The sequence below is a fragment of the Tenrec ecaudatus genome, unplaced genomic scaffold, assembly GCF_050624435.1.
Source record: "Tenrec ecaudatus isolate mTenEca1 unplaced genomic scaffold, mTenEca1.hap1 Scaffold_539, whole genome shotgun sequence".
Lineage (NCBI taxonomy): Eukaryota > Metazoa > Chordata > Mammalia > Afrosoricida > Tenrecidae > Tenrec > Tenrec ecaudatus.
In genome coordinates, this window is record NW_027459453.1 from 1,338,854 (window position 1) to 1,347,569 (window position 8,716).

Genomic DNA, 8,716 nt, shown 5'->3' on the forward strand with positions numbered 1-8,716 from the left:
ACTAGTCAAGAACTCAAACAAGGCATTCTATTGGACACTCTGCTGCACAGGGTTCTTTGAAATGAGGACCATGGATGCTATATCGAGGACTCACGTGTGCTCGGCCTAAATCAGGGTCTTCGCTAAAGAGTGATGTATTTGAATTATGGTGCTGGGGATGAATAGTGCAAGTACCACGGCCTAACGGAAGAACAAACAAACCTGTCTTGGACAGAAGTACAACCAGAATGCTCCTTAGAAGCAAAGATGGCAAGACATTGTCTCACATACTTTGGATATGTTCTCAGGAGAGACCAGTTCCTGAAAAAGCACACTGTGCTTGGTCAAGTAGACAGGCAGCAAAAAAAGAGTAACTTTCCAGAAGACAGCTTGCCACAATGGCTGCGACAGAGGACTCCAACGTAACATTTGTGGAAGTGTTGCAGGACAAGACAGTGTTTCACTCTGGGGCTGCTAACCCCAAGGTCAGCAGAGTGAAACCACCAGCACTCCTGAGGGGAAAGATGGCGCCTGAACTTCCTGGGGGCAGTTCTTGTTCTCTGGAGTTTCTGGGAGTCGGCATGGATTCAGGGGCTGTGAGATTTCCTTCTCTGAGTTGGAGCTGACTTCACAGCACTGGTGGCAACAGTAATTGAAGTACAAGATGAGCAGAGGTAGGATAATGACCAGACGTCTTCAAGGAAGACCAACTAATATGACTATTATTCAAATGTACACTTTGGCCACTAATGCCAAAGATGAGGGACTTAAAGAGTTTGACCGTGTTCTGCATTCTCAATTTGATGAGATGTGCTATCAAGATGTATTGTCAATTACTAGTGGTTAGAAATTTGGATAAAAAGATGATTTTGAGTTTGGAAAAGATGGCTGTGGTGATGGAAACAATGTTGGAGATCATATGATAGAATTTTGTAATACCAGTGATACATTTTGAGTCAAATGGGGTCAAACCTGTCCTCCTGCATCAGCGTCTATAATACTCTATGCACGGACATTGCCAGTGGATAAGACAGCCCAGAGGGATACTGCGTGGTTTAAAACCGGAACAGATGTGGTTGGGGTTTTGTTATTTCCGTATACTTTTTCAAACTCTATGCTCAACATACAATTTTTGAAAATTGAACTATATGGATGAGAACCTGAAATCAAAATCGCCAGTTCCAACTCTTTGCTACATAAATCCGAACAAAACACTGCCTCGTCTTGCACCATGCTCATAATTGTTCTTACACTTGAACCTGCTGTTGCAGCCACTGTGTTGATCCATCTTGAGCAAGGCCTTCTTTTTCACTGGCCCTCTACTTTAGGAGACGGGCTGTTCTCTGGGAACTGGTCTCTCCTGACAACTTGTCTAACGTACTTGAGACAAAGTTTAATCATCCTTGCCTCTAAGGAGAGTTCTGGCTCTACTTCTTCCATGATAAATCTCTTTGTTCTTTTGCCACTTTCAATCTTTGCCAGCATCATAATTCATATCCAATGTTTATTCTTTGGTCTTCCTTATTGAACACCAAACTTTCACTATTATATGAGATGACTGAAAATATGACATGAGTCAGGCGCACCTTAGTCCACAAAGTAACACCCTTGCTTTGCAACACTTTAAAGAGGTTTTGTGCAGCAGATTGACCTAATGCACGTGTCCTTTGATTTCTTAATTGCTGTTTCCATGAGCATTGTTTGCAGATTCAAGCAAGATAAAATTCTAGACAACCTTTTCTTTATTTATCATGATGCTACCTATTGGTCCCATCATGAGGAGTTTGGTCTTCTTCACATTGAATTGTAATCCCTACTGAAGGCTGACTTGATCTTCATCAGCAAGTGCTCCTCACTTTCAGCAAGCAAAGTGGTGTCATCTGTACATCACAGATTGTTAATAAGCCACCGCCTTCTTCCTGTAATCCAGCTCCTCTGATGATTTGCTTAGCATACAAATTGAGTAAATATGGCTGGTGGACACAACCCCAATGCACATCTATCCTCACTTTTAGTTATGCGGTATTCTCTTGATCTGTTTGTAAAAGAGCTCCTTGATCCAGGTACAAGTTCCACAGGCGCATGACAAAGTGCTCTGGAATTCCTATTCTTTTTAAGTCTATCCTTAGTTTGTTGAGATCTAAATAGTTGAACGCCTTTCCATAGTCAATAAAACGCAAGTAAACATCTTTTTGGAAATCTCTCATTTCATCCAAGATTCATCTGATATCAGCAATGATATTACTCGTTACATGATCTCTTCCAAGTTGGACCTGAAGCTCCCTGTTGATATTCTGCTGCAACTGTTGTTGGACGATATTCAGCAAAATTTTACTTGTATGTTATATCAATGATCTGGTTCTATAATATGAGCATGTCGCCTTTCTTTGGAATGGGTACAAATATGGATCTCTTCCAGTCAGTTGACCAAGTAGCTGTTTACTAAATTTCCTGGCATAGACCAGTGAGTGCTTCTATGCTTCGTGAGCTTGTTGAAACATTTTAATTGCTATTCTATTGACTATCCTGGAGCCTTGTTTTTGGTTAAGGCTCTCAGTGTAGCTTGAACTTCTTTCTCTAGTAACTTTGATTCTTGTTTATATGCTACCTCTTGAAATGGTTGCGTGTCAACTAGTTCTTTTTGGTACAGCGACTGTATCACTCAATATTTTGGCCATAGAATCTTTTAGAATTTCATCTTGAGGCTTGATTTTTTTTCTTGAGTTCTTTCCATTTAAGATATGCTGAATGTGTTATTCATTTTGTATATTTCATTATAATATTTTACTTTGTCTTCTCAATCTGCCATTTGAAATGTTCTGTTTAACTCTTTGACTTTCTAAGCCCCGCCCCCATTTGCTTTAGCTACTCTAGGATTAAGAGCAAATTTCAGAGTCTCTTCTGACATTCACTTTGATCTTTTCTTCTTTCCTATGCTTTTAATGATCTTTTGCTTTCTTCATGAATGATGTTGTTTTCTTTTATTTTTTTGAAGTTGACAAAGATGTTTTTACTTGACTCCACAATCAACACCCATGGAAGCAGTAGTCAAGAAGTCAACTACAATATTGCTTTGCGCAAATCTGCTGCAGAAGTCCTCTTTACATGTTAAACGAAATAAGTAAATCACCTTGAGGACTAAAGTGCTCCTGACTCACAAAGTCATTATATTTTCATTGATTTATACCCAGCTGAAAATCAGGCAATGAAGAAAACTCAGAGCAGAATTCCTGGCTTTGAATTATAGTGTTGGTGAAGCATATTGAGCGTAATATGCAGTCCTATAAGAACCCTCGGATCTCTTTTGGAGGAAGTCCAGTCAGAATACTCCTTGGATGTGCGAGTGACAAGGCTTCACCTCCCATACTTTGGTTATATCATCAGGGGTGAGCAGTCTTTGGAAACGAACACCATGCTTGGTAAAGAATAGTGCAATGAAAGAGCACAAACCCTCCAGGAGATAGATAGGCACGATGATGAATGATGTTCTTGATGTTGTCTCAGCAACTCAGGTCTCATCGTTCATGTTGTGTTCAATGTATCAAATCTGTCCTTGCGATATTCTCAGGTGGGATCTACTCAAGTCCTATTTTGGCTCTGGTGGACTTGTTTAATTTCTGCTTCACAGTCAAATTACATATAAACAAATGATGTCCTGTTTTACAGTCATTCCCTGGTCTGGCTTACCTGCTAATATTGAGCTTCCTCCTTGTTTCTTCTTACAGATGGAATCAATTTTGTTTCCTACATATTCCATATGGAGAAGTCTATGTGGACAGTCACTTTTTATATTGAACAATGGTATTTGCTTTGAAAAAAATATATTTGCATTGGTCTTGCAAAAGTCTCTAATGCAATCTCTAGCATCATTTCTATACTGTTCCTTCTTCTCGGCTTCTAACTTTTGTGATCCAATTTCCAATAATAATCAATGCATCTTGATTGCATAATTAACCAAGTTCAGAATGAAGAGTTGGTAGAAATCTTTAATTTCTGCATCAGTAGCATTAGTGATTGGTGTATAAATTTGAATAATAATTATCATAAATATTTGTGTATAAGTGGAGTTTTTCGGCACATTTTAATGCCATTTTTGTGGTAAAATTAGGTGCCTCGGCTGATATTCGGGTCAGCTTATACTGAAGTATATATAGTATATTGACTTATTAACTTGCATTTGGATAGATATTATGCTATCACAAACAGCAGTGAAATGTCCTTTTTGACAATAAATCAGACACCATTCCTCTTGAATCTATCATTCCCAGCATCATAATTCATAAGATTTTTTCATTCAAAATGGCTAATACCAGTCCATTTCAGCTCACTAAAGCCTAGACCATCAATCTTTATGTGTTTCCTTTCATTTTTCACAACTTCTGAATTTCCTAGCGTCGTAGTCTATGCATTCCAAGTTCTGATGATGACCAATGGCATTTGCGGTGCTTCCTTCTCATTTTGGGTCAGAGCCCATCAGCAAGTCCAAGTCCCAAAGGCTTTGCTCCTGTAAGCCTTTTCTCCATCCGTGTCATGATGACCCACCCTGCTTTGAGAAGCCAGGGCCTCATGACCCTGCATTGGCACCACACCGAGGCTGCATCACTGGGATGACTCATAGAAGTGATTGTGAATGCAGCCTGACCCTGGCAGTGTTTCCGTCTTCTGTCCATAATGTTTCCATGCGCTGGAACCAATGTGATGTCCCCTAGCACTAATCTGAGTCTTTGATATTCCAGAGAGTTGTGACTCTTTTCAGCATTTATTCACTTCCTTCTTTTCCTTCTTATGTAAATGACGCGGCTATTTCAGCCTACTGGCCTAGAAGAAGTTGTGGAGGTGGTGCACACCATGGGATGGGTACCATCTTTTCCTTACCCAAAAACACCTCTCCCTATTCCTTTTGAGGACCTTCCAGCTGATGACAGTCTGCTGCTGCTGTACAACACTTCGGAAAGCCCCCAACGGGAGTTAGACGTGGCCCGGGAGATCTCTTCTCCCCTTCACTCTTTTGGTCTCATCAAACCAGACCCATGCTTTTCTGTTCGCTTTGTTTTTATGTCTAGACAATGCAAACAGTACCTCCAGGAACCCAGTTTATTATGATTGGAATGTTGTCACCACTAAGAACGTAAGGCTTTGGGGTTACTTTTGAATATTCTGAATAGAATATTTTTAACTTTTTTATTAAAAATTACTGTGAATTAGGTGAAGGTTTACAGAGATGGTCATAGTTTTACATACAATGAGTCATACACCTTATGATTAAAATAATCCACTCCAATCCCCTCAGTATTTCATCATGTATCCCATATCCCCTGTTCAGACTCAGAGCTGAAGCTTTCGTGGGGATCCCACCTGATCTTTCCAAGAGGTTAACCTGTTTGTTTGTTTTTGAGTTGTGATACCATTTTATTTAGAAACATACCGACACCATTAAATCCATACAAAATGATTCTGGTATTTCATTTTTTTCTTTAAAATTGCATGAGTTACACAGCTCTGGATAATGGAAATATTAACACTCTGAATGTAAATTAAATACAAAACAACTGGACTCCTTTCGCACCCCCACTGCTCATCTTCTGTGGCATTTTTCGTTGCCTTTTGTAGATCTTTTTCTTCCTGGTTTTCAATCCCACCCGGGGCTCTGATTTCACCCACTCAATTTTGATGGACTTTTCCTCGGCTGGGGGTTGAGCACATCTGCAGGGGACCATGGGCAGCTCAGTCGTGGGCTCTTTCTTTCTCCGTTTCTGCACCTCCTCCCTTGCTGTCGTGCTTTGTATTTTGCAGCTGTGATGGATTTCTTGATACGGCTGCGTGTTTGGTGACTGAATAGGGTTTTCCTATGAAGTTGGTGCTCTGAGCCTTCCCTGGAAAATCTGGATAAAGTTTAAGACAAAACGTTCCCTATCTCTACCAGAGCAGCATCTTCCTCTATAATCTGGAAATTCTGCACCCATAACCGATTATCCACAATGCTGAAAGCAAACACATGATTCATAAAGGGCTGACAAGGAGGTCAGCTGGGGCGACAGTGGGGCATCCAGAAGATCTGAATTTAGCAGTCTTTTAACAAAGTATCCTGTGGGATTCATCCAATACAGGGTCAAGACACAAAAGGGGCCGAGAAACCTGCAAACAGCTTCCAGTCAACTTGAGTTCAGCTAGGGTATGATTATTCTGAACAAGGAATTTAGCAGATGGTCCGTGAGGTGAATTTGAAAGCCACATATAAAGATGCTGCTTTTTCTTGGCCTCAAAATAGATGCACTTATTAGTTTTTCATTTAGTAGGCCTCATTAATCACGAATAACTTATCTTTATGATCTATTTTAGTATCTGCTTTTGAACGAGGCATCACCATTCTTAAATCTTGCATTAAGCATCTTGTTCTGAAATTTACTCCTCTGGAAGAATAGATGAGAACTTGATCCTTATTCTTCCACTTGCCCTTGCTGACAGGGCCTGGGATATGGTCTATGTATTCCTCTTGTGCCTCCTTTGCAGTGTCATGCTGCTTAGCCGGTGATGGGACATCTTTTTGGTTCCATTTTCATGTCTTGGCTTGGATGACCAGGTTTCCATGCCATCTAATATGATCTTTTTAATGCTTTTGAATTATGTTCCACATTTTCCACTCGTCATGTTCATGACATCCTACTGTGATGCTGCTCAGAGCAGTTGATAGTGGTCAACAAACATGCACCATCTACGTGTTTTGGTCTTAGAATGTTTACATGATCCATTAGTCCATCAGATGAATTATTTCTGTGTTTTTATTTTTATCACTCTTTTTTTGTTTTGAATTTGGTTCAATGTAAACACATTGTTCACAATTAAGATGCTGGAATCGTTCTGAGTGAGGAGGCACCACTTCTATTAAAGAGTTCAAGGGCGGTGGACAATTGGAGTACAACTAGAGAGTCAAAGTGAGGGCAGATGGTTATGATCTTGTTTTAATCCCTAACCTAACCCTAACCCTAACCCTCACCCTCATCCTAGCCCTAACACAACTCTAATTGGCTATGATCTTATAACCAGAGGTTGGAATTGGATTTGTGTGTTGTAACAAAGATTGGTTTTGTGTATGTGTATGTATGTATGTAATAATTTTCAGTTATACCGAGCTAGACTCTAAGACAGAATTTTGAATATTATAATATTCCGTTATAATAAAGAGAACCACCATTATTTTCTAATGAAATAAAAATAATTTCTGAGTTGCTCATCTGCTACCTGAGAGAAATTCTGGGAAGGAGGTATTAAGAACCATAGTCCTATCATCTTCCTTACCAGAACACTAACTTCCAAGGGGAAGGCCTAGCTCAAGTTCAAGGGGGAACACCTATATCAAAGTCTTTTTTTTCTTATTTCTAAGACATACTTTATCAGCATATATCTAGGTTCCCCCCTTATTTTCTTGATTCTATTACCAAAATAATACCTTCAGTCAATCTTCTTTCCCGCTGTCTCATATAAATCTGTTTTCTTCCACAGAGTCTCTTTTAATAACACCTATCATTCTATAATTTATACATTTTGCTTGTGTACTTTGCTTATTATCTGTCTCCCTCATGAAACTGCAAGCTTGATTAAAGCAGGGAGTTTCATCTGTTGTGTTTACTACCGTTTCTCCATGGTTTTGAACAATGATGGCACACGGTAGATGCCTACTAAATATTTGTTGAAAACATCCCTTAATGAACCATGATGTCTGATGTTCAACTTAAAGCTGCTTTCTGTTCTTTTGAAACCTTCAATAACTTTTTTTTGCACACACAGCTTGAGGAATGAAGGCAGAAACGCAGGATAAAACTACAGGGTGAGCGTTATCTAGAAGGAATGTAGGCAACCTCAATCTAGTTCTTAGGAGGTAAGGCAACTGGGGTTTGGAATTTCCTGAGCACCTGGCTTGGGATTCAAATAATTTTATTTGAGTATTAATTTTAATTATTGAGTATTAATTTTAATAAAATTCAAATAATTTTATTTGAGTATTAAAAATATATTTGAGTATTAAAATATATTCCAATTGGGTAGGGCAGTGGAGTGCGTATGTAGCACAATGATATTGCAAGAAAGTCTTGGGTAAAGAGAAAAAAATATTTTTAAAATATTCAATAAAAAGCAAAACTGTTAATAAGTTAAGTGAAAATCACAGGAAAAAAGGAAGCAAAATGAGTTTCGTTTAATGGAAGAGACATATTATATCACTACTTGTGTCATTCTCAATATTACTGTGTGATAGTTTCTCAAAACTGGGGTGATTGGCATGATTGAAATAACTCACCTGAGTCTGAATCGAGGCTTCATTGATTACTATTTAGCTACCTATTTACTTTTTGACTACTATCTACTTTGTTTTCTATTTTGCCTTCAGAAGTGTACTGCCTGCTGTTTGGAGCCTTCTGACATTCCTGGAACATTTAGAACCTGAATAGCCAACAATGGAGGAGTCAAGGATGCTATTTGCAACAAAATGTGTGTTTGCCAGAGTGGTCTTGCAGGAGTATTTGAGCAGCATGCCTCAGCACGGTTATCCAGGGAGATGTTTCAGAGGATCACTTTCTAGGTTGGAGGGTGGATTAGCTAACCTTGCACTGTTCAATTTGCTGTTTTCCTATACATAATCCCTAATCCTGCCATCGCGCTCACCTTCTTCTTACCCCACTTTTCTATATAACTGTTCATCTCTCTCTCAGAATGTCAGAACATTGAGTTTCTTTTCCTGGGC

General features: G+C 39.2%; 1 pseudogene; it reads right to left on the reverse strand.

Moving 5' to 3' along the window:
* Positions 1–5,513: 5,513 nt before the first annotated feature.
* Positions 5,514–6,979, reverse strand: LOC142436670 (ribosome biogenesis protein BRX1 homolog pseudogene; annotated as a pseudogene).
* Positions 6,980–8,716: the final 1,737 nt, after the last annotated feature.